This window comes from Xenopus laevis, chromosome 5S (assembly GCF_017654675.1).
Source record: "Xenopus laevis strain J_2021 chromosome 5S, Xenopus_laevis_v10.1, whole genome shotgun sequence".
Taxonomy (NCBI): domain Eukaryota; kingdom Metazoa; phylum Chordata; class Amphibia; order Anura; family Pipidae; genus Xenopus; species Xenopus laevis.
Genome location: NC_054380.1, coordinates 70,122,592 through 70,145,232, shown reverse-complemented (window position 1 = coordinate 70,145,232; position 22,641 = coordinate 70,122,592).

The window sequence follows — 22,641 nt, the reverse complement described above, 5'->3', positions numbered from 1 at the left end:
ATGCCCCATAGACTCCAATGGGAGAAAAAATTTTGCACATCAAAAAAAAAAAGTTGTTTTTTTTTCGGGAGAAAACTCAATTCAAACTCAATTCGAGTTTTTGGGTCGGGACTATTCGATCGAATTTTACACACATTTTTTTTATAAATAACATACCATTTGAATTGTGATTGAAATCAAATTTATTCGATTTTAAAAAAAAATCACAGTAAAATTCCACCATTGATAAATAACCCCCTTTATGTTCTGAGTATCAGTAACACTGTGCATGCACACCTTCAAACTAACTGTTAGTATAACATAGACAGTGATATAGACAATTTACAATTGGTCTTCATTTTTTATTTTTGTGGTCGTTTAATTACTTAGCTTTTTTATTCAGCAGCTCCTCAACTTCGATTTCAGCAGCTATCTAGTTGCTTGGGTCCAATTTACCCTAGCAACCAGGCAGTGTTTTGAATGAGAGACTGAAATATTCACCATCTGCAAAATTTTTTGTGTAACTGGAGCAAAAATCTGCTGCAAAACATTTCATCTCAATAAAATTGTCACCATTTAAAGAGAGCCCATTGACTTTAATGTATTCGGGCAAAAAAGTCAGGAGACAAAAAAGGTGGCGATACAAAAAAGTTGGCAAGACAAAAAAGTCGCTACAAGAAAAACGGCCATTGATTTTAATGCATTTGGAGTGAGAAAAAATTTCCAAAACCATCTTAGGGAAGGTGAAATATTGTGTAAATGATTATTTGTTTTTAATTAATATATTTCATTGATGTATTTTAACAGTAGATATTGTAAACTAGAATGGGTGTGTATTATATATTACTTTTAAGCTCATAGTAAATCTAAATTGAACAAAATAATATGAGTGTGTTATATATCAGCATAAAAATTGTAATGACACTGCATAAGTTACACCTGCCCTGTGTTTTCAAGGAGTTTCATGAATTGGCTGAGCCTTCCTACACATGAACATAATATGACAAAGGTGTTTGTTAGATGCATATGCTCTCAAGTCTTCAAGTGCCTTTTCTCCCTTGTTCATGTTGTTTTTTGATGTGTTAAGACTAAAATGTTTTCTTTAGGATTGATGTTATTTTGTATCTTGCCATATCGAGGCTAAGATAAAATAGAATGAATGCTAAGAGCTTGGGAACAATTAGACTTTTCTTTTTATTTCAAACTACTGTATTTTGAATGGCCTCTCCATTCTACCTATGCCTCAGAGAACACAGCTTTGCATCAGCCATCAGGTGATTCCATTTAAATGACTGGACTGAGAATATGGGAACATGGGTTTCTAGATCTCTAGAGAATGGCTACTATTCTCCCAAATATGATACACTGTATAGCAAAAGCTTTGAGGACATCTGTCTGTACAACCTCTATACAAGTACATTAATAGGAAACTTTTTTTCTTTGCTGCTAAAATATCCTTTATTTTCTATGCTTCTGTGATGGCAACCCTCTAGATCAGTGGTCCCAACCAGTAGCTCTTGTGAGCAACATGATGCTCTCCAACCCCTTGAATGTTGCTCCCAGTGGCCTCAAAGCAGGAGCTTATTTTTGAATTCCAGGCTTGGAGGCAAGTTTTGGCTGCTTAAAAACCAGATGTACTGCCAAACAGAGCTTCGATGTAGCTTGACAATCCACATGGGGGCTACTAAATGGCCAATCACAGCACTTATTTGGCACCCCAAGAACATTTTTCATGCAAGTGTTGCCCCCCAACTCCTTTTTCTTCTGAATGTTGCTCACAGGCTCGAAAGGTTGGGGATCCCTGCTCTAGATGTTGGAACATTTTGTATGGGATTTGCTCCCTTCATATGTAAGAGGTTGGAGACCAGGATTGACTCAATTTACCCAAATTAATTCCGTAAATCAGGGATCCCCAATCTCTTTTTACCTGTGAGCCACACTCGACTGTAAAAACTGTTGGGGTTCCACAAAAGCAAAAATACAATCCTTGAGCACACAAAACAAGGGCTGTCATAGGCTAATCCACAGTACCAAGTGGCCTACTAGCCTGCAGGAGGTCTTGTTGGAGTAATCCTGCATCTTCATGCCTCCAAAAATTTAATTTTAGCCAGAGATTTCAAAAGGGGCACTTATTATGAGACCACTGGAAGCAGCATCAAAGAGAGTGAAGAGCAACATGTTGCTCACAATCCACTGGTTGAGGATCACTGCCATAGAGGCTTAGTTGGGTTGAGGTCTTGGCTCTGTACACAGTCATAACAAACCCTTTCTTTATGAATCTGGAGGAAAGTAACCATTTAATGGCTTGTGCAAAAGGCAATAATCACAGCAACAAAATTGTACCTTAAAAAATAAGGGTGCTAGGTCTACTCTCCAAAACGCATTCCTTATCATGGACTACAGAGACTTAGTCTGTCTCCACACATGTTATCCTTAGGATTATAGTTAAACAGCCCTGGTGTAGTACAATAACAAATGACAGTAAATATTAATAAAAATACATATAATAATAGATGGTAGCACTTTACCGAAACGTTTTGAACTCTATACTATAAGCAGAAAAGGGCAACACATAGCCTTAAATGTAACAAGAAGCTCACCAGTAACAAGACCTACTAGACATAAGACAAGATTACTAAGCCATGGAATTACTTTGGAGGAAGGAGACAAAGGGGCTCTGTAAGAAATTTGTCAAGCTTCATATTCCAAAATAAGTTTTAAACTTTACATCTATGGTAGGACCATAAGTTTTTCGGTGGGTAATGTCTTCTAATTTATTTATCCACTACCCAGATATGAGGGGAAAGCAACCTTTTTGTATTAGGTTTTTACCTTTTTGTACGTTTATTCGTGTGTTCAAAACTCTCACAATTCAGCAATTTGTTACCCAACTGTATGTAGTCATTATTACCTATGTTGCAAACACTTGTAGGATGAGAGCTGTGAGTGTGTGTACTGTAGTGAGAGCAGAGGAAGTAAGCTAAAGCTAAAATGAAATGTAAAGTATGCTTTAGATGAGTGACTTTACTTCAGCTATAGAGAATTCAGCCTGCTCCTTGCATGGCAGGGAGCATGTTTGGTAGTGATGGCAGGAGATAATTTGTTCTCTTTCTCTGACACTGAACTAAAGAGAGCATTGTGGGAAAGCCATCATGACACATGACACAGAGCATAGGAGGCTCACAGCATGAGGGATCATCAAGGGGTTTACATGGCCATGATGCACTCCTGCACAGCATGAAGCTACAAAGGAAAGTGACTGTTCCATCTCCAGCAGCAGTGCAATTTGCACAACTCTCATGATAAGAGCACAGGGAAGCTGGACTTCTTGGAAACAGGTCAAACCAGCTTTCTGCTATATATAGACTAATAATGATTGTGCAAATATTAGCACTAAAGATTTTTTATACGATAATAAAGAAAGGATAGAACTGTTTTGAAATGGAAATAAAATAGAGATCAAAATAAGTAATGGTGTTCGTGATACTAAGTAAATACTGGGTGTGCTGAATTAATTTCATTTGGAAAAACCTGTCTAGAAAAACACAGAACACTTTCATTTGTTTCCCTTTCAGATAATAACTGTATACCACTACAGACTTTTTACCAAAAGATTTCAGATACCCTTGAAAGGTAAATATGTATACATTAAACATATCTGAATTAATTATTATTATTTATTTGTTCTGATGTTACTCACAACCCGTTTACTAGTATTCATGCACAAAAGCTAATCAGTCAAAATCCAGTTTTTCTAATGCCTCTGAAACTTCATTCCTGTTCTGACATTTTGGTCATATGTTGATGATACACTGTTGTAATCCCTTGTGTGGGCCACAAGCCAACCTTTTGATCAATAGGGATGAGAACTTTTTCACCTGACACCGATTTACTGCGAAAATCAAGTGGCAAAATGTGCTCTAAAATTTCAAATTTCATTTGCATTATTTTGTGCAGGGAAAAAAAAACACAAGAAATATGCCCATTGACTACAATGCATTTAGCGTGAAAATAACACCATTGACACCAAATCATTTCACCAGAAAAAATGCAAGAAAAACACCTTGAGAAAAAACCTACATTGATTTCAATGTATTTGGTGAAAATTTCTGCATTTTGCAGGTTTTGCAAATTTCTTAATTTTTTTGGTGTAGCAAAATGGGCAGTTTCACTCCACACTAGTGATAAGCACACATGCTAAACTACATTTGTCTTTTGCTACATTTTGCACTATGATCTTCTCTCTCCTAACATTTTCCTGAATACCCACATTTAGGGAAAAGAATATCATATGGTGAAAAGGGAAACTATGCAGAACTTGTACATGTAATATTAATGAGCCAGGACTTGAGGTGTCATAAGTAACAAGATGTCACATTTTACTTTACAATTTCAAATAGTTACCAAAACCCAAGTGAGAGCACAAACATAGGCTAATAGGCTGTGAATAATGTTAAGTTCCACTGGGATTCAAGTCAGGAATCTCCATGTTTCTGGCTGTCCTCTACTACTAGGCCAGGAGATCAGCTATTCTTTTCCACTGCAGTCTGACCAGTTTTGTTTCCAAACAGTCCCTTGCCTGAAGTACTCACCGCCCATCAGATCTGTGCGTTGAGGATTTTCCTTTAATTCTCTGACACATAAATCACTATACTCCAGCTTTATACCAGTTAGGCACCTTAAGAAATTATTTGATAGTCTGTTAGAAATCTGTAATTTTTGTATATAAACAAATACTGTGTAGGAACCATAATTTGTGTTAAAAAAATGGACAATCAAACTTTCAATAGGCCAGCAAATGACAAATAAAAGATGAATTTCACAAAGGCTCATTTATAGTCACTATTCACAAATATTGGTATACACTTGTGCCAGTCAAAACACCAATGAACACCTAAGAAAGCCTATATGCCAGATGTACCTGCGAAGAAGTACAGGACACAAGGCTCAGAATAGTTTAGCACAAGGGAGCACTAAATTTCACACTTTTGCCCCATGTAATGAGCAATATTATGCAGGTGCACACACGAACACTCAGACAAGGCTCTCTGGCTCAATCTCTCCTTACAAACTGAATGGACAAAGCAGGACGGTAATCCCTGGAGGCACATTTCCAAGCAATAAGGGACAAACAAAAGCATGTTACATTTTGCTGCATGCTACAGTATATTTGTTCGCTTTATTTTGGAGCCTCAACTGTACAGATCAAAATCCTCAGTGGAATGGGGTCCTGACTTTTTGAAGTAGGACATTAAATATTTTAATGGCTTTACTGTCTTTTACTGTATTGTGGGGGGATCGCTCTTTTGGTAGTAGCAGCAGCAACTCCTTTCACACAGACAGTAGACAATACACAGGTTTCCAGCTGATCTCACGTGTGCATTTATTTAACACAGCAGCTTAAACACCAACATAACAGTTCATACCCTTTGGGAAGGCAGTAAAACAAAAAATAGTCCAGCTGTACTGGTAAATGAAAATGTCTTTTTCCCAAAGGTCCCACAGTCTCCCACTTGGGCAATATAAGTCCAGCAAACAAAATTAACTGTTAACTCACAGTCCTTTGGAGATTCCTTGTGCTTTTCTCCTGGAAGCAGCCGCTCCCCAAACACTTAAGACAGTGGCTGGTAGCCAGTCCTTGCTACCAGATAACTTGTCTCTTTCTGGAAACTTGTGCCCAGCAATAAAAGTCCTTATGCTTTGAACACAGGTAACATGCAGTTACTAAGCAAACTTTTAAAACAGCCCTCCAGTAGCTCTCCTCTCTCTCTCTCTCCAGGGCAGAGAGCAGCCTTAATTGAGCCCCACCTTTTTACTCTAGGTGAGGCTAATCACCTTCCTGCTACTCACAGCCTCATTTTCACATCCCTTTGCACTGCTTCATAGAGTATTCTGGGAGGGATATACTTTCCATCTATGATTTTCCCAACCATGCTACAGTATATATATATATATAGAAAATGATTGCTGTGTCTGATCAGTCAGAAAATGCAGTGGAACTGTACAACTGTCCTGCTGCGCAGAAAAAAATCAGGCACTTCAGAAGTAGAAGTGAGTTCACTGGAGACTCATTGGCATTGTGCTACAGAACCAAGATATCACTTCCAACTAACAGCAAGCTCTGAATATGCTACCAAAGCGGCAGGCACAACACCATGTAGAGTGCTCGGCAATCTTATAAACCGGCACTTGTGTCAATTGCTCCATACTCTATCATAAAGACAATTTAGTAACAGTATAAAGGCATGTAAACTGCAAAATCACTATATATCAGTATTTATTTATTTCAAACCAACTATAAACTTACTTTCTTTTACTTGTTTTTGTAGAAAAGTCACCATCTATTGCACTATTTTTTTAATACCCATCATTTTCTAAATTAAATACATAAATGCATTTCATCCTCAAATTTATTAGCAATAAGAACTGCGTCAGAGCTATAGTGTACCCTCCCTCAATGCCAGACACCTACATTTAATCAATGAATACCAAATACATTAATTCATTCAAAAATAAATACTATGAAAAAGTTTTAAAATAGACCATCCCCTTAAGATGAAATGAATAAACACTGAGGTCTTATTCATATGAATATAAAGCTGCACCACCATCACAATTTTAGCTTATCCAGCGGTTTGGTTTTGTCCAAAAAACTTCCCTATACATGCATCTCAATACATATAGAATTTCTGTGAGCTGAGCTGTTGAGGTGATAACAGTGCACAGTGCAGGCTGTGCTGAAGTGCTTGTTGGAATGAACTTGAGTCCTGATTGGCCCATTCTCATTCATGCACCAAAAGGATGTACCAAGAAGATGAATCCTCAGATTATATTTCTCCAAGCTATTCCATACCAGTTCAGCCATACTTTAAAGGAAAAGGAAAGCTACAGAGTCATATTATTGCCAATAGATTAGCTGCAGTATTGCAAGCTAAAATGCGGTATTTATTCTGTAGAATGTATTACCATACCTTAGTAAAAAGCTCTAGAAGCTCTCAGTTTGTTTAGGATAGCAACTGCAGTATTAGTTTGGTGTGACATAACTTCCTGCCTGAGTCTCTACCTGCTCACTTATAGCTCTGGGCTCAGATTACAGCAGAGAAGGGGGATGGGAAGAGGAGCAAACTGAGCATGCTCACACCCGGGGCAAGGAGGTTTAAGCTGAAAGCAGGAAGTCTGATACAGAAGCCCATGTGTACACAATAGAAGGAAAGAAATGCAGTGTTTTGACAGAGGCAGCACTATTTTGAGGGTTTACTGGTATATTTAGGTGGACCTTTCTGATAAGGCTTACTTAGTTTTGACCTTTCCTTCTCCTTTAATTAGTCTTGGTGTGCTCCCACAAGACCCCTGCATTTACCTAGGGCTGCAACAGCCCCATACCTTATGTCCCATAGCCCTAATACCGAATAAAAGCAAAAACAAGAGCTCATTCTTAAAGAGAAACAAATTAAACCTATTATTTTAAAAGGGACAGGTGAAAAATATGCAGCTAATCAAAAGCAATACACTTTCGGATATGTAACACCTATTTGGGCCACTCGGGGTTAATTCACCAGCTAGAACACTAGAGCATGGGTTACATGCGACTTACACCCAGGGCAGGGCCTTCGATAAGTGGAAGTGTTCCCTCTATGGTGTAGTGCAACTACATCCGCCCCCCCCAGGCTACTGTGCACACAAAAACAACTTGGGTGCCAGGAGGTTCTTAACAATCAGGAACGGTTTATTATGCCAAAAAGGGCAAATGACCACAGGTTTCAGTACTCACGCAGGAGTTGAGGAAAACAGCATATTGAGAGTTCACACAGATCAAAGGCAGGCTCAAACAGAGAGTACACAGGCAATTGCAGTACAACCTTTCCCTCCTGGAAGTTGTCAGGCAAACAGCTTCTACCCTACAGTCCCTCTTCACTGAGGTCCCTGACTGGAGGCAACACACAGAGCCTCTGGGAAGCTACTCCCTTTCTGCAAATCCTTGTTGGAGCTTCAGCTGCTCTTTCTCTCTATCCTATCTGCCTTTCTCTCCTAGAGAGACTATGACAAGTCTGCCCTAGTATATCTTTTCCTCATTCACGGGGTTTCCTGGTCCCCGACTTGGACACATGCCTTCTTCTGGCCTATTGCACTCAGTCCCCCTGAGCACATCCAGCTGGAATCACATCCAGACGCAAAAGAGAAAGTGGCCACTCCCTGCACACACTATATAGGAGTGTGTCAGAGCAGTGTCATCAAATCTCTCAGCCTATCACTGTAAAGGTTATTTTGTAACAGGGATTCCACCCAATAACCCAAGGAAATGGTGAAAAGATTAACTCTATAGGGCCTGTATCCCTATAGGGCCCTACAGATAGATAAGATACAGATGCTGTAAAATCTGAAATAAAATTAACTTCTGCCCATTAAACGTATGTTGTCAACAAAAATATGGAATTTAAGGAGCTGTTCCTAGCATACCTGTAACAACTACAAAAAAGAGTATTATTAAGTTTATTCATATTTTGATTATTATAATCTGTTGTATATCTTTAATATTAATTCGTTTACATGTTACCTATTTCTATCGTTTGATTTAATGCAGTGAGTTTAGCCATCTTTCTTCTGCTTTATAAACCAAGTTCCAGTTAAGTGCTGATTTACAAAGGGCTATGTAAAAGTGCTAAATTCACATGGTGTCAACCTTGCAACCTGTGCCACAATAAGAACTTGGTGCAGAGGGTGTCTTCTTAGGCAGTAAGTTGAAGGCTCCTTAGCAAGAGGGATGAGAAGGGAAGGTGTATGTAGGTGCCCCCCATCATACTCCCTTACCTATCTCCTGATTCAGACGTGAGATACACGAAAGAAGTGCTCCATGCATGAACGATACAGGGCATCCTCTTGTGGTCAGGGGGAAAGAGTACATGATTCCTTTTCTGTTTTCAAGATATACGTAATTCACAAATTTGACAAGGTGTAAAAGAGCAAAAAACAGCTATTGCAGTTTTACAAGTTATAAAATGCAATTCAAAAGAAAGCAACTTTAGAAAGTTAGACATTCCCCTTAGGTAAGATATAGTCGTGTTTGAAGATATTTTCTTTCTGTTTGAGTGGCTACAACCTAAATATTTATGTGGTCCTAGGAGCTGGCAACCCACTGAATGTAACATTGTGTTTTTGAAATAATAAAACTCGTAAACAGACTGCATTGCATTTCTTCAAGCAACTCCACTTATCCCAATACAGGCATCTGTGAAGATACTTCTATGTGACTATTAAGATATATGTTATCTTAAGAGTAAAGCTTTTAGACCCCTGCTGGAAAGCAAAGCGAATGATTGGGGGTGCAAGATTTTAAAACTTAGGTCTCCACAGGAAACAGAGGTTGGAAATCTGAAGTAGGAGAAAAAAATGATGTATGAAATGAAAAATAAATCATAAGGGGATAAGCAAAACAATTTAATTTAAATTGATAGGATGGACAGTAGAGGCACCACTGAGGCCAAACGACAAAGATTTAACATGTTCTCCACTTACATTTATATTTAATCCAAGTAAACTGCAGATTTTCATCACTTTCCAGTAATAGAACTACAGATATGGGCTGCATGCAGAGAAAATATCTGCCCCACTAGAAAGTGATATGCCCTTGAAACAAGCCTGCTGGTAAAAGAAATAAAAGTGTAACTATTGCAAAACTGAAATCAATTTATATTGTTTTTAAAGTAATATATACAGTCATAAAGCAGACTTCAGCACTGCCTGGTATTGTATTGTATACTACCTGATATGAGTTATATAGATATATATATATATATATATATATATATATACACACACACACACACACATACAGTGAACAAACAAGCCGCACTCCAAGGACTTAATTTTGCAAAATCAAGGTGAAGTTTTATTCTCAGCGTTTCGGTTCTCTAACTGGGCCAGCTGAAGACGGCCCCAGTTAGAGAGCCGAAAAGTTGAGAATAAAACTTCACCTTGATTTTGAAAAATGAAGTCCTTGGAGTGCGTCTTGTTTGTTCACTGTATACTAATGTGTTGACCAGCACCCAGGCAGCTGTGGATTGTTATGAGTGCACCAGTCAAGCAGATTGAATATTGAATATATACATTCGCAAGAAAATCGAAGTTGCGCTAGCGCTGGCTAATTTGCTTATGACGGAAGTTAAATTTCAATGGACATATATGTTGCAGCACATATATTACACTACACACGCCCAGGGAACCTAAAATAAAATTGTTATAATGCCCTACTCATGTGCCCAGTGTTTAGTTTATGTGCTATATGTAAGAAAATGTAGGGGGGAAGCCGAGTACCCTAAAAAAAATTACGATCTTTTGCAGCCTATCACCCTGAAAAACTAAAAAGTCGCCAGTGTTTTTTGGGACTTAGAAAAATTTTCACATTTTTTTTTTTTGAGGAACTCCTATCTACTCTATTGCACTTTGCCTGGTCTGAGGTGGCGTAGGCAAGTCTGGCGCAAGAGGTAATGTTCATTAAAATCTGCATCTTAGTGAATTTGCATAGTTACGTCCATTCGCCAGAGTGAAAATTCGCCTGTCATTAGATTGCAAAGTAGCGCTACAGTCTATCTCCTTCCAGTGCCCATTAGTAAATCAGCGAAGTCCGGAAATGATGTCACGCTGGTGAATTTTCGCCAAAGTTAGTCACTTCGCCCTTTAGTAAATTTGCCCCAAGGTGTCTACATAATTGCTTTGTTGAGATGGCAGTGGAAGACCTTGACCAGACTGTACAGAGTGCCAACATAAACCCAGATGAACTGTGTATGAACTGGAACACCAACTATGGACCAGGCCTGACTCCATCACATCATCAAAGCCCAACCTTACTTTTGTTCTTGTGGATAAATGAAAGCAAATCCCACCAATGACTAGATGTTAAATAACAAACACGTAAAAAAATGCCCTTGATCAAAAATATAATACACACAACACATTTTGAATGAATGAATGAAACCTTACCTCCTTTATATGCAAAACAACGGTATTTTTGCTTCAAAGGAAAATGTGACTTCTTTCTCAAAGTTCCAAGAGAATATTGAAAAAACATATATTCTATCCTAAGTTTCCTATTATTTGCATGTCAATGCAAAGGTGCACTACTTTGACAAGTTTATCCCTATGCTGACTCACTTTAGTGTTCTTGGGAAAGCACCCTGTTAGGAAACATGGGGTACCCATCAATGTTCAATACATATAAGAGAATGCAATTATTCTTCAAAGGAAATGTCTATTTGTGATCACCACAAACATGAGAGAAGACATGATTGTTATTACAATTTAAACTTATTCACAAACTCAGCTGCCCTTCAGTTACTAAATAATCAAGAAAAATAGTAGAATACTGGTTAATTAGGATACTAGTAGAATTAAGTTTCAAAGTAAGTATCTCTTACACAAGGCATGCAATGGCATCTAAATCCATAATTGATTAGTACAATTTAATTTTAAGGTGGGCATAAACCTACAAAAAATGTTGAGCCCCTTGCTCTCCAAAGTAGGTATTCGAAACTTATAGATGCAAGAGGAACCACCATTTAGAAATATTCCTATCTAACATAGTGGGGCTCATTTATAAACACTGGGCACATATACACCTGGCCAGTAACCTATAGCATAGGTTGAACACTGAAAGCAATCATCTGATTGTCATGGGTTACTGCCCAGGTGAATATTTGCCCTGTATTTATAAATGAGCCCCAGTGAGTTTACCGTTCAATTGTTCAATTGTTATGCAATAACAAATAATAAATATGAAGCATAGAAAAAGGTGCTTCATGGTTCTAGTGATGATCACATGAACATAGAATACATAGGGGAGACTTCCCACTGGAGGAACTTTCACCATCAGTAGGGTTGCAAACCTTAAAGCACTTGAAATTTTTTAAAGAGCAGGGTTGCTTTAAGAATTGAATGCTGATATTGCTAGGTTACAGCTCACAGCATGCATCAATATTTAATAATATGCCGGAGCTTCATAAAAGTTATAGCCAAGCAACATCTGGGAGGATCATTGTTACTAAAGGTTTAGGTTTCTTGTACATATTTTAAATAAGGTAATACTGGGGGGGGGGGGTTGTGAAAGATCTGATCAGGAATCCTGCATCTATTCATCTTTGATGGAATTTTGATTGAATTAGATGAAATAGATCAATTAGATGGAATCCACAGACCAATTTGACATGATCAGTATTTATATTCTTATTGGATATCCAAACTGATATTTAAGACTGTCCTTAGTTATCTCAGACTAAAAGACTGGTTTTGCTTCGAATAAGGATTACCGTAGTTATATCTTAGTTTGGATCATGTACAAGATACTGTTTTATTAGGAAATAAAAGGAAATAATTGTTAAAAAATTTGGAATTTTTGGATAAAATGGAGTCTATGGGAGATGGCCCTTCCGTAATTCGGAACTTTCTGGATAACAGGTTTCCGGATAACGGCTATGTATTTTATCGAATATTTTCTAAACTTATAATATGTAGTTTACTGCTGTGCACAGTCAAATTGAGATACAATAATTAGAAATTCCTTGTCATTATCTTTTCACTACGTCCCATAATAATTAGGTTCCAATAAAGGAATGATTTCAAACAGAGCTGAGTGTAAGCAAAGATTACAAACTATGGGTGTCATAATCAAAATATAAAACAACATACAAGCCTATCCGTTTTCTCCTTATCGAGGCACTGTGGACCTAATGAGGACTCCTCCCAGGGAATTCTTTCAGTGTTTGACCATGAAATATTCTGTTTCATTTGCATATTTATTGGGCTGGCTTGTGCTAGGTTAATTAGCACTGTGCTGGGTTAATTAGCACTGCAAAGAAAGGATGGGTGCTGTTGCCAGTATAAATTTGTCTGCTCTACCAGATTGCATGGTACTTACCAGCCAGCTTTGGACGGCTCAACTGAAACAAAGATTTTTTTTTTTAAGTAACAAATGCAGTGTGCAGATTTAATTACCTTTCTAACTTTGGGAAAGTTTAATGAACATTCCAGGAGGAGCAAATTTGGTTGGTAAAACTCTTTCTTGGCTAAAAAGAGATTCAATTTAAACCCATTGCAGGAAGTTAATTGGCACTTCATTATCACAATAATAACTTCACTTTCTGCATTAATGATGTGTTCACAAAATATAAACACCTGCTGCATCTGTAATGGGCAGGCATGCTTGTGTCCGCATATGAGAGTGGGGAGGGGAGCAGGAGCAAGATTCTGTCTGCCCCGAGCCCATACATAAAAGCTATTCAAATCAAATTGAGTGCAGGAATGCTTCATACTAGATCTTTCTACTTTGGCTTCCTGTATGCTGACACAGACAGGGGGTCAGCGACCCCCTAGCTAAAGGGAATCCAGTGAAACTTTACGAAATGACCATGTGCTGCATCAGTTATGATTTTAAAAATAAAGAGAAATTGAGAAAAAGTTTTAGTGACATACGGAGTTCATATTTTGATGCTTGTGCAAAGGCAAATAACTCCCTTAAATGAGAACTAAACCCTAAAAATGAATATGTCTAAAGAAAGCCATATTTTATATACTGAATGTATTACTCCAGCCTAAAGTTTCAGCTTTACAACATCAGCAATGATCCAGGACTTCAAACTTGTCACAGGGGGTCACCATCTTGGAAACCGTCTGTGACACTCATATGCTCAGTGGGCTGTTCAGAAGCTAATCTTTGGGGTTATTACAAATTATCAGAAAATGAGGTTTTCCTGTAATATAAGATAATGCAAAAAGGCTGATTTATATTCTATGTCCTGTATATTTTGAGTCAGTCCCTAAGCTCAGTAACTAACAGCAGCACAGAGCATGTGCAATAAATCAACAGAAAAGAAAATGGGGAGCTACTGGGGCAACTTTGGAGACACAGATCTTCCCTGCTACAGGGTTGTGGTCACCTTGGGCTGGTACAGAAGCCCAAAACATAATGTACAACATTTCTAGCTACTTCTTTAGTTCAGCTTTAGTTCTCCTTTAAGACTATTTGTTATATTGCCCACTTAGCCCTAGAAAGAATGGCCTTATAGGTGATCAAACCTAATGTATAAGCAAAAGGTGCTAAAAGCTCTTCAGATTTTGAAGGTGAATTGACTTATGAAGGACATTAAACTGAGTTCACTCAGTCCAACTCAATTTCAAATTGAACTTGTGATCCTTTGTAAGAGGGCTTTTCTATTTGATTAACAAGGACTTTTGCAGGTATATAGTTTAACAAATATATTACACCACAATAACTGCCTTCACTATAATAGATATTTTTCTAATGTGCGGTCTGAGATCCACCATGTTTAAGTTTCCTATTTTGTATGTTAGCATTATGCACCCACTTAACTTGCATAATGTTACATCTCTTTCTTATGGAGTCATTTAACATTAACATTAATATTAATATTTATAGCATGCATACTTTTGCAATGATTTTAAATAACAGAAAATTAGGTAGGTAAAAAAGTATACAAGTGTTAAGCTTCTCCTATTGACAGTGCAGTATTCACATATATATATGATTTGGATTTGGCTGCCTCAAGACCTCAGTACACCATTCTCTGCTGCTGTCCAAGGTGCCGTAACAGCAAAGCTTAGAGTGATAACTGATTTATTCTCTGGGTGCTGTATTATATAAGTTGAAATTATGTTTGCAGCTCAGTTATATACTTTTTTGCTGCAAAGAGGGTTAGCTCTGTGTCAAATCTTACATGATCTGTATGTGATATTTTTATGGAAAGTATTTGCGCAAAATCCTTCGACTTCGATATTCGAAGTCGAAGGATTTTCATTCCCCAGTTGAATATCGAGGGTTAATTAACCCTCGATATTCGACCCTTGATGAATTTGCCTCTAAAAGTTCATCAAAAAGGTGAACATCCCTATAATAAACTAAAGTAGCAGATTCAGTGGTTGTCGCTTCCAAGTTAGATGGGAACACACTCATTCCAGTTAACCAGATATAATCATTCATTTTTGTTTGAGTTGCAAGGTGTTTAAAGGAATAAAATCAAAGTTATGCTAGTACATAAAGCATTGTTCACAATCGGTGGATGATGTAGGGTCACATTTCAAATATAAGGATTGCACACTCAAATACAAAAGTCAAAATTTATTGTATCAAAAAGACACATAAAAAAGGCCCTTTTTATCCTTTTTTGTACTTTATGTATTTTACCCCTGATGAAGACCACCCATGTGGTCGAAACGCATAGGGCCAATTGCCAATATGCAAGTCTTTTCAAAAACAATACATTTTGACTTATATATTTGAGTGTGCAATCCTTATATTGGACTTGTACTTAATTTATTAGAAGGCTTATGGGCAGTCTCCATGGAATTAGCACATTGGCATTACTTCAAGCAATGGGGGTGGGCCTCCAAATTATAGTCTTTTGTAGGGTAACATCTCATCTGACCATAAATTGTTAATTTAATATCTTTTTCAGCTAAGCTGTTGTACCCAGAAGGATTTCTACTGCAACCACAAGAAAAGTGATGTGATAACGCCCATTGATTTGAGTGAATTTGTGCTGTTTTGCAAATTTTTTGCGTGCTTATTTTTTTTTGTAAATTTTTCAGTGAAGTAAAGTGAGGCAGATTCACTAACTACTAGTTGTTGTCAGATGTGTTCTGTTTAAGTCCTTACATTTTTGTCAAAGACTCCATGGGCCTTAGCTGATATAAAATATGATGATGGGTTGAGCAATGTTTCCTGCAAGATCTATGATTGTGCACACAATCATATTTTGAGGCCAGCACTCAAAACATATTGTAGTGTGCACCAAGAATTTTACGTGAAATTTTCTTCTGAGCTATGAACCTCCCTGTACACACAAAGAAAACTTTTGCACACCAGTTTATAATGTGTGCACAAATTATGAAACTATGAATACTACCAAATAGAAAGGGAATACTGATGGCAAGCCTGTACATTCCGTACTGTTATTATATTATAAGCTTGATGTTATATTGTTGGTAGTTGAAAGTTAGTATGCCAACTGTAAAGGCACAAATCATGTGGCAATAGTATTAATAAACATCTTGATGGTGCCTGGTGGGCCTTACAATAAGGTCCTGTATTTCAATTCTTTTTCGCTAAGAAAGACCACATGGAAAATTGTATTGTAGTCCTTGAAACTATTTTCAGGTGTTGCATTATTTTTTTTTTTAATGAAATGTTTTTCCCATTTCATACCTCTAGCTATATTGTTTATACAATAAATCAAGTGATTGTGTCAGCTTTTTTTCATAGCAAGCTTAAAATCTGAATTTATATTCACTGGGGGGAAAAACAATGCATTTTACATACTGTATATTCACTTCAGAAATCTCAATAACAGTAGCATGCATGGGACATTTACTGGCAGATTTACTGATTTATAACTGCTTTATTATAATTTATAATTGCATTTTCACTCCCAGGTTTTTCCACATTCATTAAAGTTAAATATTCATTAAAGTTAAATATATTTTTGTTTTTTTATTTTTCTGACATTTTTTTTACTATTTGCATAAGTAGTTTTTGAATATCGCCTTTGATTTTTAAAATTTTAAAATTTTCAAAAGGCCTGATATTGTGAATTAAAGTGTGAGGAGGGATATGTTGATGAGAACAGTCATTTGTTTGGTGCAGTGCAGGAAATATTATTTTCCAAGAATGTTTTATTTTATAACTGATCTAAAAGCCTAAAATCTAAAATTTTAATATTGACCTCTGGTATTTGCTGCCCTTAACAATACCTGGAGATTATTTTACAAGCTTCATGCTAAACAAGAGGACTCTAGACAAGGACCATTTATTGCCCTCCCACTGACATAATTACGTTTCTGAAAATCGCAAATTTGAATTCAAGTTTATGAAACATGTATGAAAATGTATTAGAATGCAAAAAAAGGATAGAAAACCTAGGCATCTAAAAGCTGGCAAGTTCATGTAGAAAAAAGGGAAGTTGTGCTCTCCAATGAACAATTTTAAACCACTGTAAACATCAATGAGAGTTGAATTATCAAAATTTAAGATGTTTTTCAATTTTCAAAATCAATTTAAAATTTCAGAGACATAAAAAACATTGGGTAAAATCTAATTTTGCCAAGTTTTCCACTTTTTTACATAATCAAGATTTTGCAATTCAAATTTTAAAATAATGTTTAAACACTATTTTTTTAATAATCACACATACAAGATGCTCATGTTTTTTCAAATTAGGAAAAACTTAGATCAAATATTAGATTTTTGATCATTTGCACTCCCCATTTAGGCTAAAAAGTACAAATACTAGATGGTGCTTTTTTGCATGTTAAGTAGGCAACGACTTAACATAAGCAACTACATTTTTGCACCGGCAACACCTAACAAGGGGTAGTAATGACATACTTGTGTGCCCACCGACAAACATATTCATTTCTGGAACTGAAATAATATAATGGTTTTCAAATTCTTAAATATGGAGACTTTTTTTGAGAAATAACCAAAGGGGAAGTTGGGGAATGCTTTGATAAATCAGCCATTTGTTTTTCATTCTGGTAAAAAACGGGGAATTTAGAAAATAGCTAGTGGAAAAAACTTGACCACTAGGGAAAAGTTAAATTTACTTTTGGAAAAATTTTGATAAATTGCCATTATTTGTGAAACAAATAGCAAAAGTCCACTACTTGTTGCAGTTTGGAGAAATGTTTTAGTAGATCATCTGCCCTTAATTACTATAGAAAGATTAAAATGCATTATGGTACCAGATTTTTTATTCTTTTTTTTTTTTTTTTTTGGCAGTTGAACAGTTCGATTATATGGCAGAATTAATATTCTCTTTTAAACACATTCAGTTTTTATTTAGAAGAGAAAGTGGCTATTATACAGCATGAATGTAATCCATAGACGGGACCCTGGGGTAAAGTAGTCTATTAGAGGGCTTAACGAAAAAGGTATAATTTATCCTGTAATTGAGTGAGACTATTGTTGTGGTGAGAAATTGTTGAAATAAGACAAATGCATGTAACATTCAGATGTCACTTTCTCTTTTTTTCCTCATTCTACATTTTGCTATGTGCAGAGATCTACTGCTTTTCTGTGAATGAAACAGAATTGTACAATATACCCTGGTAGATTTTACAGAGAACAATGAGAGCTAAGGATTAGTAATTAAACACACATTCAAAAAAAATAAATAAACATGAAAGATAGGGGATATTAGTATCTATGTGAAATCATTTCCCAGAGAGGACAGGAGAATGACCCCATTACAAGCTGTAGCATGTCACCTGTTAAGGGCACTCAGGTGGTTTAAAGAATATACTGTTTCATTTGTTTTCAGTTGTGGGGCTCTTCTGCATTTGAAAGGAACAGTATTCACATTTACCAAGTTAAAGATTGTGTAAGAGATAGACAACTACAACCATTCACCTGTGCCCTGTTTAAAATAAATGCAGGTCTTGAACGTCTTAAAACGTGCACTTCTAGTATTTGTTTTTTTATGCAGCTCTGCATGCATTAACTGTTTCAGAATAGAAATAGTCACTTATTTTAGCATACACAAATTGTTATTTAGGTTGAAAAGATGCACGCCCTCATCAAGTTTGACCCTTCACGCCATCAAATTCACTTTATGTTTTATTTAATCCAGACTACAGCAAAACAAAACCTGGAAATTACTGCAGAAGCAAATACCAGTCTAGTTACCAATCAGTAGGTTAATAGCATTCACTGGTCTTTGAGAGCAATCAAAACATGTTTCAGGGTAATGTATTTTGCTATACCAATAATAATTATCAACCCCTTTCTAAAACCTTATACCACAAGAGTTTTTGCTGTTTAAAAAAAATCTTTACACGAAGAAGAAAACTCTTTTCTTCTCATCGCAAGGGAGGCCTTAGGGTTTTCAGGCAATGGCTGGAGTCAAATAGGCATCTAGAAAGTGTATTACAGTGCAATTCAGCTGTTTTATTATAGCAGTCCAATTATCTAATATCCTGTATTAATAGTTTGGGAATCACATTGTATTTAAATTATGTTGATGATGTCATACAAAAAAGACTATTAAGTCCTTAGTAGGTTAGGTGCTACCCACAGACCTCCAGCTTGAAACTGATTTATTATATAAGCTACGGATAACCATCTAAAGGCCAAAATTATTTTATGGCTCTCATTTTACTTATAGGTTCCACAAATGTAAAACATCTTTAATATAATCCATCATCGAGCATGTGGTATGTCAAATCGCTGCTTGTAAAAAGTCAGATACAGCTGATGTAAACAAACCCAACTGAGTTGACATGTTTTAATAAACAAAATCTTCTATTCAGTTTATTACCTTTGTGGTGTTTTTGTGGGTTTCAGCCCAGACCTGAACTGAATGTTCTGTTTAGGTCCTTGCCATTGTTTTATAAAGAGGCATCATTTTCCACCCATGAGTCTAAAAACTGTTTGACACAACACACTGCAGAATTCTTGCTTTCAGTAACAGCTAGTGATGGGCGAATAAATTCGGCAGGCATGGATTCGCGCTGAATTTCCGCCTTTTGCCGCCCGCAAATTTTTTGGCGAAACTGAGGCAAAAATTCGCCGGCAAAAGAAAATTGAGCTGCGTATAATTATTCGGACCGCTATTGACTTTAACGCATTTGGAGAAAATAGTCTCGTGTATAAAAATTGTCACTCCCGTCAAAATTGTCACGTGTTAAAATTATTTTGATGCCCATTGACTTCAATGTGTTTCCTGAATTTTTTCGCCGGGACAGATTCGCCCATCACTAGTTACAGCAGAGTAATTCACCACACATTGCCAGGCATCTCAAAAGACAAAAACAATAAAAAAATTGCCTAATTTTTATGTGCTTTTTCTTTGACCAACTTCCACAGGAGCTTACTTACAAAGGTCTGAAGCAGTGTAAAATAACGTCTGCAAATCTGGCATTCACATGGTGTAAAATAAAACACAGCTTGATAAATTCACTACTTATTTTACACAGCTTTTTAACACCATTTGTTTCGGCAAATTCCGTTTTACACAGCATAATAAAGGCCCCTTAGTATCATAAAGTGTATAAATAGCCAAGCATAATTTCATCTTTATATATATATATATATATATATATATATATATATATATATATATATATATATATATATATATATATATATATATATATATATATATAATAATACAGTAATTTTAACCGTCAAAATGTTTTGATTTTGGCCTTAAAGATTAAAGAGAAACTTGTAAGTAATGGCCTTTGACCTGTCATTGTTCATTTCCCTAGCCTGCATCCTATTCAGTTATGTGCACTGATATGCTGGTTGAACTTTATCTGGCATACATGAAAACCTCAATACTCTTGGTATAGATATCCAAAAACAGTAGGGTCTTGAGCCCCCCATTTTTTAGAGAGGGGGTATTGTCTTTGCCCTTGTCTTAGATTTTTGGGTGGGCCCCTGGTGTTGCAGTCCAACACTGCGTACAGTGGCCATGCTCATGCAAACATCCATCTTATTTCCAATCCATTTGCAAATATTTGTGCACAATGTGCAGTTTACCGATATTCAAATCAAAAGAAAGACTGGCACAGCAATGTATTCTAATCATTTATTGGTAAACAAGCGTAAAACAACAATATGCAAATAAATGAGCTGCACTACTTTTGCTCTGCCCTATGTTTATAGAATGACCCCATTATGTTGTATAATAATTAGGTATTCTTAGAATCACTATTTAATTCAGTTCAATAATTCAGTACTTTAAAGAGATACTGACACCAGGATTTAAACTCTTTTTTACCTCTATCATAATATTGCCTTTGAAAGCTACTTTTAACTTTGCCATAAATTATTTGCAGGATGCTTTACATTACCTGTCTGGTGCCCCATGTTCCTGTATGAGGGGACTGCCATATTTGTGCAGCAGGAGTCCATTAGCATTAGAAACTTTAACTGCAAAACAGTCAGGTTTAGAAACTTCGACTAACAATTACTTACAAAAACAAACATCTCAGCAAAAAACGATCAACATGACCTATAGGTAACTATTAGGGGCCGATTCACTAACTTCGAGTGAAGGATTCGAAGTAAAAAACTTCGATTTTCGAAGTGTTTTTTGGGCTACTTCGACCATCGAATGGGCTACTACGACCTTCGACTACGACTTCGAATCGAACTATTCGAACTAAAAATCGTTCGACCATTCGACCATTCGACAGTCGAAGTACTGCCTCTTTAAGAAAAAACTTCGACCCCCTAGTTCGCCATCTAAAAGCTACCGAACTCAATGTTAGCCTACGGGGAAGGTCCCCATAGGCTTGGCTAACTTTTTTTGATCAAAGGATATTCCTTCGATCGTTGGATTAAAATCCTTCGAATCGTTCGTTTCGAAGGATTTTATCGTTCGATCGAAGGAATAATCCTTCGATCGTTCGATCGCACTATTTACGCTAAAATCCTTCGACTTCGATATTCGAAGTCGAAGGATTTTAATTCCCAGTCGAATATCGAGGGTTAATTAACCCTCGATATTCGACCCTTTGTGAATCGGCCCCTTAATGTACATTCGTTTTTTTAGTGCAAGTATCACTTGCAGCAATTTGGGCATCATAGATATAAGCCATGTTTCCTTCCTTAGACATTCACAAACTCCTAAACCTTAGTGTTGAACTTTATCAAGAGCCAATTAAACTTCCTGCCTGTTTGGGAGAAAACCTAGAAAAAACCCACATAGACAAATGGAAAGACAAACTTACAGACAATGGTCGAATTTAGGGGCACATTTATCAAGGGTGGAATATCGAGGGTTAATTAACCCTCGAATTCGACCCTCGAATTTAAATCCTTCAAATTTGAATATCAAATTCAAAGGATTTAGCACCAATCCTTCGATCAATCGAAGTAAAAATCATTTGATCAAACAATAAAATCCTTTAAAACTAACGATTTTAAGCGATCGATCGAAGGATTTTTCTTCGATCAAAAAAAGGTTAGGAAAGTGCGGGGGAAGGTCCCCATAGGCTAACATTGTACCTCAGTAGGTTTAAACTGCCGAAGTATGTAGTCAAAGTACTTCGACTATCGAATGGTCGAATAGTCGAACGATTTTAGTTTGAATTGTTCAAATCGAAGTCGAAGGTCGTAGTAGCCTATTCGATGATCGAAGTACCCAAAAAAAATACTTCGAAATTCGAAGTTTTTTTCATTCGAATGCTTCACTCGCACTTAGTAAATGTGCCCCGTAGAGTTAATGGGAGTTTTTTAAACTAATAAAAAAAACCAGTGGCACACGGGTCAGTTGAAACACTTCAAGTGTTTTTTGTGGAGTACAGTGCAACGTTTCGTGGTGGACCCCCTTGTCAAGCATCATTTGTATTCAGTTTAAACTACCATGAACTCGAAATTTCAACCAGTTGGGTCCACCCACAAACTCTAATCTAATTTGATTTTAATTTTTTCGCCAAAAAAAACTTGATTTTCAGGAAGGTTGCAAACAAATTTCAAAATTCTAATTTTCACTTCAACCCTTGATAAATCTGCCCCACAGTGTCCATGTCTGAAAAACCAGAATTAACTCTAACAAAGCCATAGCATAAAATAAGAACATATCCCAGTTTTGGTACATAAACAAAGTATAGTGTGAAAAGAATTTAAAACAATTCCCTTGCAATGGGTTG